Source organism: Coffea arabica, chromosome 4e (assembly GCF_036785885.1).
Source record: "Coffea arabica cultivar ET-39 chromosome 4e, Coffea Arabica ET-39 HiFi, whole genome shotgun sequence".
Taxonomy (NCBI): domain Eukaryota; kingdom Viridiplantae; phylum Streptophyta; class Magnoliopsida; order Gentianales; family Rubiaceae; genus Coffea; species Coffea arabica.
The window spans coordinates 16,745,819-16,755,284 of NC_092317.1; the positions used below are offsets into that span (position 1 = coordinate 16,745,819).

At 29.0% G+C, this 9,466-nt stretch overlaps 1 long non-coding RNA gene across 1 annotated transcript; it reads right to left on the bottom strand.

The window, feature by feature from the left end:
- Window positions 1–4,071: 4,071 nt before the first annotated feature.
- LOC113741772 (uncharacterized) lies at window positions 4,072–6,052 on the bottom strand. Its single transcript, XR_003460726.2, has 3 exons — window positions 5,691–6,052; window positions 5,468–5,581; window positions 4,072–4,378 (listed from the first exon to the last, which is right to left on the bottom strand). It is a non-coding gene; the product is annotated as an uncharacterized lncRNA (long non-coding RNA).
- Between the last annotated feature and the right edge of the window lie 3,414 nt (window positions 6,053–9,466).

The following is a 9,466-nucleotide window of genomic DNA, read 5'->3' on the forward strand; positions in this document are numbered from 1 at the left end:
CGTAACAAATAATACAATAATAAGAATAACATATTTGGTATAACAAATTTAGTATAGTCTAAAATTTTATTTTTTTTCTACAGATAGTTCACGAATATAAGGTGCAACCACTAAAAAGAAAGAATGACATGCATATGTAATGTAAAAATGAATATAAAATGAATGTAGTTACATTGTGTCATCCGGTATTCGGGTCCATAGTGGAAGCTGAACTTCAATAATGGAAAGCCAAAGTTGAAGCTTACTTCAGACGCTATGGGGAAGAAGTGGGGTCACCAAATATTTGGTACAAAGGAAAGACTTGCAATAACATAGCACGGAAGTCAGTCTGCTGTTTGCTTCCATCCGTACACGCTTCTACTTGATTCCCTATGCACGCGCTCTCCAACAATTTAACGTCTCCGTTTGGACCGTTTTGCCCCCAACACGTGTCGCTCTCTGCCGGCATTCCTACCATAGGCAGGTTCCTACCATAAAGGTTTCCCACAGGTAACCCAAGCAACCCCGGCTTAGTCAATTTGTACCAAAATATGATAACAACTGATACTAAAGGGTAAATTCTGTAGTGTGTTCACCTAATCGAATATAGGTGTGGAAAGTAAAGAATATGGCACAGAGGCCACCACGTTGCAACTTGACAAGTAGGGATCATGAAGGGAATGTTTGTAAAAAAGGAAGTGATGACTTATAACCGCGGTTTGGAAATGTAGGGTACTATAGAAGCTGGAAATGTATTGGGGTGTCACGGAATTAACATAAATATAATGGGTCTAGAAATAAAACACCGAAGATGAAGCGTAAGCAGTACTAAACACAGTCATGCTTGGCTTTGAAGCAACATATGATCATTATTAAATAACGAGCTGAGAGCCTTTAAGAAATGAAACTTAAGAAAATAAATATTTAAAATATTAAGTTTTTTAATTATCTAATCTATTTTGATTATAGACGTTCTAATATATAGTCATTTGGAGAACTTCTAAAGCTGAAGTACTGAATCCTTTTTGGACTTTTAATAAATTTGAGTTATTTTTCTTTTGGTTTCTCACTTTTCTAACAACTTTTATCTAACCTACTAAATTTAAATTATTAAAATTGATTTTAATTGTTATATTAGTAAAATATTAACATTTGTGAAAATTGGATTCGTGGGAAGACAGATTGTTGTCTGTTTCACATTTAATTGAATACAAATATCTCTACTTTACATAAAGCGTACAAGGCTGAGGAACAGTGAATTCCAATTGATTCTCCCGATTATGGGTATTACATCAACAAAATACTATCTATTTATGGATATTTTATTCTGAATCATTACATTTATGTAAAATACATAAATATTTGTAACTAAAATTGAAAAACTGTCACACTAATGTTTTTACGAAAGGGAAATTAGTTGTCTTGTATTTAACATAAACTGATTTTTGTGAAAGTAAAAAGCATATTGCCCATAACATACCAGCTCTTTATGAGTTTTTTGCATTACATCAACCAAATACTAACTATTTATGGGTATTTTGTTCTGAATCATTAGATTTATGTAAAATATATAAATGTTTGTAACTAAAATTAAAAAATTTTTACACTAATATTTTTACGAAAGGGAAACTAGTAAATTTTGTATTTAACAAATTTAAAATATGTGAAAGTAAAAAAGTTTTTACCCATAACATACCAGCTCTTTATGAGTTTTTTGCATTACGTCAACAAAATACTAACTATTTATGGGTATTTTACTCTAAATCATTATATTTATGTAAAATACATAAATGTTTGTAACTAAAATTGAAAAAGTATTATACTTATATTTTTACGAAAAGGAAACTATTAGATTTTGCATTTAACAAATTTTAAATATGTGAAAGTAAAAAATATTTTGCCCATAACATACCAGTTCTTTATGAGTTTTTTGCATTACATCAACAAAATACTAACTATTTATAGGTATTTTACTCTGAATCATTATATTTATGTAAAATACATAAATGTTTGTAACTAAAATTGAAAAAGTATTATACTTATATTTTTACGAAAGGGAAACTGATAGATTTTGCATTTAACAAATTTTAAATATGTGAAAGCAAAAAAGATTGCGCCCATAACATACCAACTCTTTATGAACTTTTTGCATTACATCAACAAAATACTAGCTATTTATGGGCATTTTATTCTGAATCACTACATTTATGTAAAATACATAAATGTTTGTAACTAAAATTGAAAAAGTGTTATACTTATATTTTGACGAAAGAGAAACTGATAAAATTTGTATTTAACATAAATTAAATATGTTAAAGCAACATTACGGGTGATTTTATTAGTTACTTAATTTGTTGGTAAGAAACAATATTTTTTTTGTAAAATTTGTTCATTAGATTTTTTTAAATAATTAGGATATAAAGGTAAATTTTCACAATCTTTTATTAGCAATAGACCCCAATTTCCTCCTAAGCAGTGACGAAGCCAAGATTTTTTCCTTGGAGGAGGGGCCAAAATGATTGACAAATAAAATTATTTTAATATGTTATATTCAAAATAATTTTCATCTATTTAAATATATGGCATTCTAAAATATTAAATATTAACTTTAATTATAAAGGTATGTCTATTTAATAAATATGTAGTACAGTCATAACTAAAATTAAGACAAGAAATAATATTTGATTAAATATCTTATAGGAAAAAATGCACTTTTCATCTTCAAAGTTTGGGTAGTTGGCCAATTTCAACCTCAAAATTTCACCCCAAACATATTGCATCCTCAAAGTTTCGTAATTTTAGCCAATTAAGGACAATTGTCGGGAAATGAAAAATTGATCGTTAGAACCAACAATTTTACCTATAAATGGTACTTTGTTCTTATAATGGAGGAAAGCCATAAAGAACTGGTATTTTATTGGAGAACAGGTTTATTTTTATTTTATTCGATAAATAAATTTGTTTATAGAAAAATGGGTACTATCTTCTTTTGATGAAGGAAAGTCATAAAGAGTTGGTGTTTTATTGAAAAACGATTTTATTTTTATTTTATCCGAAAAATAAATTTGTTTATGGGAAAATGGGTACTCTGTTCTTAAAATGGAGAAAAGTCATAAAGAGCTGGTGTTTTATTGAAAAACGAATTTATTTTTATTTTATCCGATAAATAAATTTATTTATGGAAAAATGGGTACTCTGTTCTTATAATGGAGCAAAGCCATAAAGAGCTGATCTTTTATTAGAAAATGAATTTATTTTAATTTTATCCGATAAATAAATTTATTTATGAAAAAATTGGTACTCTGTTCTTATAATGGAGGAAAGTCATAAAGAGTTGGTCTTTTATGGAAAAGTGATACTTTACAGAAATTGACCGCAATTTGGTTTATAAAATAATCCCAAATAAAAATTTAGAATAAATTTATTTATTTTGAAAGTTGTATAACGGTCGTTAAAACTCCAGAAATTGGCAAAAAATTTTTGGGTTGGAGAAATGCAGAGAGAAGAATGAGAAGAATTGAACTTTTTGTCCGTTGCAATTGTTTCGTTAAAAATGACTCCATTCGATTTTATCCATTTTTGCTAGGTAAAACCATTGGTTCTAACGATCAATTCTTCATTTCCCGTCAATTGTCCCTAATTGGCAAAAATTACGAAACCTTGAGGATGCAATAAAACACCAACTCTTTATGACTTTCCTCCATTTTAAGAACAGAGTACCCATTTTTTCATAAACATATTTATTTAAAAAAAATTCATTTTTTTAATAAAACACCAGTTCTTTATGACTTTTCTCCATTATAAGAACAGAGTACCCATTGTGAAAGCAAAAAGAAATTTGTTTATTGGATAAAATAAAAATAAACTCATTTTTCAATAAAACACCAACTTTTTATGACTTTTCTCCATTATAAGAAAAGAGTGCCCATTTTATCATAAACAAGTAACTTCTTTAATTAGAAACCATCGACCCCTTACCAAAGACGATCAAATGCAACTAAATGATTTTCTTGCAAGAAAGTTGCCAAAAGTAGCTTTGTGACTGTAGTTGCTACTTTTCTTTTTCAATCATTTTTTTAGCAAGAGGCATCATTAATGTCAATATTGAGATATAGCAAAAATTTTATACGAAATAACAAACCAATTTGTCATTACAAATACAAAACGAGCAACAATATATTACAACCAATACTATCAACAGTACAAAGCACAAAGATACTCAAATCAAATCCTAATTAGGCTTTAATATATACAATCAAAATTGTCAAGGATAACAAATGCTAAGATAAACCCTGTGCCGATATACAATGAGTATCATGTTTGCATTAATTGGCGAAGTTCATAATCGAAGTAGCTTGTAAGAGTTTCATAGCCAGGTTTACTACAATCCACCATCAACCTACAGAGTCCAATGGAAAAAAAAATTATTAAACTGAAATTTACATTGGTAGTTAGATAAATTAAACCTGCATTAGCCTACATATATCAACTAAGACATTGATCCTCATATTGTTGCATGAAAAGAAATGAAAATGAGGGACTTTAAAAGAAATGCTAAGGATCACTTTTATTAACCACAAGTACAAAATGTGAACTGAATTTCAAACTACAAGTTGGTAGCATGTACTTAAGATGAAGAAATCATTATGACCCCAATTGACATTAAACCAATTGTAAAGTAACGCCAAGGCTGTTTCCTTTAACACAAAAATAGTTAATGCATTCACCCATTGCAGCTCGTTCAAAATTGAGAAGTAGCTAAGCAAGTGTAACATTCGGACTTGGAAAGCATGAAATGAACTTGAAAAAAGGAATTAGCTTTTACTGCCAACAAGGCTTCCAAGGTGCAAATAGCCAATAAGATCCTTTTTTTCTAATCCTTATTATTTTTGTCCAGTATGTTCACTTAAAAGAAAACTATATTCTATTTACTAGATCTTTAGTTAAGAAATAAACAACAAAATTAAATCATCAAAAAGGCAAAAGACCAAATGCATTAAAACTTGCACAAACATTCAGGAGGAAAAGAAGGTATCACCTAAGAGAATCACATGCAGCGCAATGAAAGCATTAGAATTAGCCCAAAGGAAGGGAAAAATATGCTTCACGAATGGTCCTACAACACCGAAACACAAAACAATAGATAATGATGAACCACCACAAACCAGTCCAAAGACAAGCAAAATCACCTACACTATCAATCCTAATCACCAATCGGAGTAGAAAATCATCCAAAATTTCAGTTAAGTCACTGAAAAAATAAGGCTTAAATCTTAGAACATGTCATAATCAGTGTTTAGCATTCAAAAATTGTGTAAGATATAGGGGGTTTGGGACAACAAAAGGGGACAATTAGGGCTGGGCAATGAGAGGTATGGAGGAATGGAAGTGAGAGTGGTAAAGAGAGGAGATTGAACAATACGACAAAGCAGGGGAAAATCAAATCGTGGAAGGAAGAATTCTAGGATGAAAATATGTTGGAGACTACCTGAAATCTTAGATCTGAAATTTTGACGGGCCATTTTCACTTTGCCTTCCAGTAAGACCCCTTTCTCTACTCCAACTGAGATGCCCATTCACTCTAATCCACTAAAGTAGAAGCCTACAATTTTAAAAATTTTATCTTACGATTATTAAATTGACCAAAAATGCAAGAAAAAGGCAATTGACAAAACAGAGATGAAAATAACATATCTGCTTAAAAAACCTACACCATCGCTTTTCCTTGAAGTCTGCCATTGCATCAGAAGGGTCTTTAAAGTGTGTCCATGATTGTATAAATTCAGATCTGGATGCTAGAGAGGAAGAGGGGAACCATATGTCTACGGGAAACTGAAAATTGATAGAGAGGGAAAGAGAGATAGAAGGAGAAAGGTGCAGGGGAGGTTGCGATTGAACTTTTGAGGGCTCTGATTGAGAATAATATATTTGGGAAAGTAGCCTTGCAAGTATGGAAGGCTTGGAATTCATGTGGTGCTGCACTTAACAAGTGCTGTGCCGGGAATGGTTAAAAAATTTTCAATGCGCGGCTCTGCTAAAAATTGGAAGGGAGCAAAATTTTGAAATTTTCACAAAAAAGCACCCATAATTTCTCACCAATAACATAAACTTTGGCCCACTAGAATCAGTATTTGGAGGGAAGCTTTCCCGCACTCATTTTGGTGAGAATTTCAAGCGAGAAAAGTTTTTGCCCTCGCAGAGTATGTGATGGCGCCAATTTTTGGTGAGACATTGTCCTTTTCCTTGCTATAAGCCTCTTAATAGCGTCAAGTTTTCTACTTCTTGCTAAAGTTATTGTCGCTAATACTCTTTTTTGTTGTAGTAAATGGAGGAAAGTCATAAAAAATTGATGTTTTATTAAAAAATATTTTTTTCCATTCGATAAATAAATTTATTTATGAAAAAATGGGTACTCTATTCTTATAATAGAGGAAAACTATAAAGAGTTGATATTTTATTGAAAAACGGGTTCATTTTTATTTTATTCGATAAATAATATTTTTTTTAGAAAAATGGGTACTATATTCTTATAATGGAAGAAAGTCATAAAGAACTGGTTTTTTATTGAAAAAAAAGTTTACTTTTATTTTATCCGATAAATAAATTTATTTATGGTAAAATGGATACTCTTTTCTTATAAGGGAGTAAAGCCATAAAGAGCTGATTTTTTATTGAGAAACGGGTTCATTTTTATATTTTCGATAAATAATTTTTTTATCCGATAAATAAATTTATTTATGACAAAATGGGTACACGGTTCTTATAATAGAGGAAAGGCATAAAGAGTTAGGATTTTATTGAAAAATGGGTTTATTTTTATTTTATCCGATAAATAATTTTTTTTAGGAAAATGGGTACTCTATTCCTATAATTGAGGAAATTCATAAAGAGTTCATTTTTTATTGAAAAACGGATTTATTACAATTTTATTCCAACCAACTGCGACCCATTTTCCCACTAACCTAAAGTAGATGGACTAAATCATTGAGTTTGTTAACCACAGTCAAAATTAACACAGAAGTAGCTGACTCAAATCACTGAATCCTTTATGGCTTATACCAAATCAATACTAGGAAGCTTATTTGAAATAACAATAAAATATTTTATAAATGATTAAAATTTAGTACATTAGTTAGTAAGTACTCGTAACATACTTGTATAATACATGATTATATGTATAATTTAATATTCTTTTGTACTTATATATTTTAAAATATTCTGTGAAAAATATATTGACCTTTCACATAACCTTAGAAAATAATAAAATTTTATCATATTATAAAATAATAATTTTATCTTATTATATTCATAAGTGTTAAACTATAAAAATTGTGATATAGAAACAATTGATATTCTACATGTAACTAGGAAGATTTGTTGTTATTGTTATCCAAACTTTCAAACTTTTCAAAAATTGAAAATGATTACAAACTTACTTTTCTACAATTAGTATAATTTGTTAATTAGCCAAAATTCTAACAAAAGGCAAGCAAATGCAACTTGTAATCAATCCATTCTGATGCATGTAAAAATAAGGTAGCATTGTACAAATAAATAAAAAATTCACTTTATATAGTTCATTGTGACAACCAGGCTTATCCCCACCTTTGTTTGAGTTTTGATTACAATGGATATAACCTATTCCCTCCAAACCCCAAATTTTGAATTATAACATTCAACCAAAACATGGTCAAACTCTTAGGCTCGGTCATACAAGGACAACTAGTGTGACATAATTAAAATTTAAGATTTGTCTAACAATAGTTCAAAGTATGACAAAAACTATAAATCATTCAAGGATTGTGTTTTTGCAGAAGATGGATCTTAAAATGATAATAATAATTTATATTAGAAAATGAATGATATATGGATAGAAATAAATGTAATTGCATGTTTTATTCGATTTTAAAATGAAATACTTACCAATATTATGCATTCGGTTTGATAATCTTGTACAAAGGTGCGAACAATTTTTACACCAATCAATTTTTAGTATGAAAATTAATATTGGTGGTTTAATTAATTCTATTGAATTTTGAAGAATTCGTACTACAAAAAAAGTTTAGCAAGACTTGTATTTTTTTGAAGTGAACTTGCTGAATCTTTTTAAAATATTTCATTGGGATCACTATGGTGTGGGATTCGCTTTGTGATTAGTTATTTTTTTTCTTTGTAATCTTACAGGTTTGAAATTAAGATGCTGTTGAAATCAATAATGGAACCAATGGGGGCTAATGGAGGTCATAGCCCTCCTCCCCAAGTTTTAAAAATTTTAAATTATATAAATATTTGTGTAAAATAAAACTGGTCCTCCAAATTTATTATAATTTTATTTATATTATGAGAATATATAAGTATATATATGTACGTGTGTGCGTGAAATAACTACATTTGGGTGGGATCACCACAGTGTAATATTCATTTTGTGATAAGTTATTTTCTCTTTTGTAATGTTGCAGGTTTGGAACTAAGACGCTATTGAAATTTGTCTGAATAGAGTGTTATTTAAAATATTATTTGAAATAATTATGATATCACTTTTTGTGATATGATGTATGTGAGATAAAAAAATGGATTGAAAAATGTGTTTATAATATAAGCAAAATATTATTTGAAAAAATCTGCTATCCAAACACTCCCAAACTAATAGGGGCTAATCGGGGCCATAGGTCCATTCTTTTCAAAGTTTTAAAAATTTTAATTCATATTGTGTAAATATTTGTGTAAAAAAAAGTTAGCCCTCCTAATTTTTTATAATTTTAGTTTATATTATGAAAATATATATATATATATATATATGTATATATATGTATGCGTGTGTGTGTGTGTGTGTGTGTGAATTAACTACCTTTGAATTAATTTTTTATTAAAAATTATTTATTTTTTAATCCCTTTATAGTTTGTGAATGATTGTGAGAGTAAAATATATTATGACAATAAGATACGTTGAATTGTGAAAATTGTAATTTAAACAGGCTACTAAATTTTGGATATTTGACTTTCGTAGTTGCGAATTTCTATCATTTTACAGGGGTGGTTATTATCTGTTAGTTAAAATTTAGGAGTTCGAATTTTACGGGGTAGTGAAAAAAACGTGCGGGAAATATGGGAAAAATATGAGCATAATTATAGGATTTGTAGGAGCGGTTACATGATTAGTTAAGAGATAAATATTTTTTAATTATAAAAATGTAAAATTCTATTAAAATAGCATTCAAACTTTTGACAATTTTGGAAGCTCCCTATCCAAAACCCGCTCAGCAATACATATAGATATACTAAATGATAGTTATGGTAGCGAAATAGTTTTTACCTAATATAGGGAAAATGACATGTTTCATCCCTCACATTTCACAAAAATATTCTTTTCGTCCCTCACTTTTAAAATGAAGCAATTTCATCCCTGACATTTAAAAATTAAAGCTATTAAATCCCTGAACCTAATTTTCAATTTGAATCAAACCATCCAATAACCCAGTAATAGATT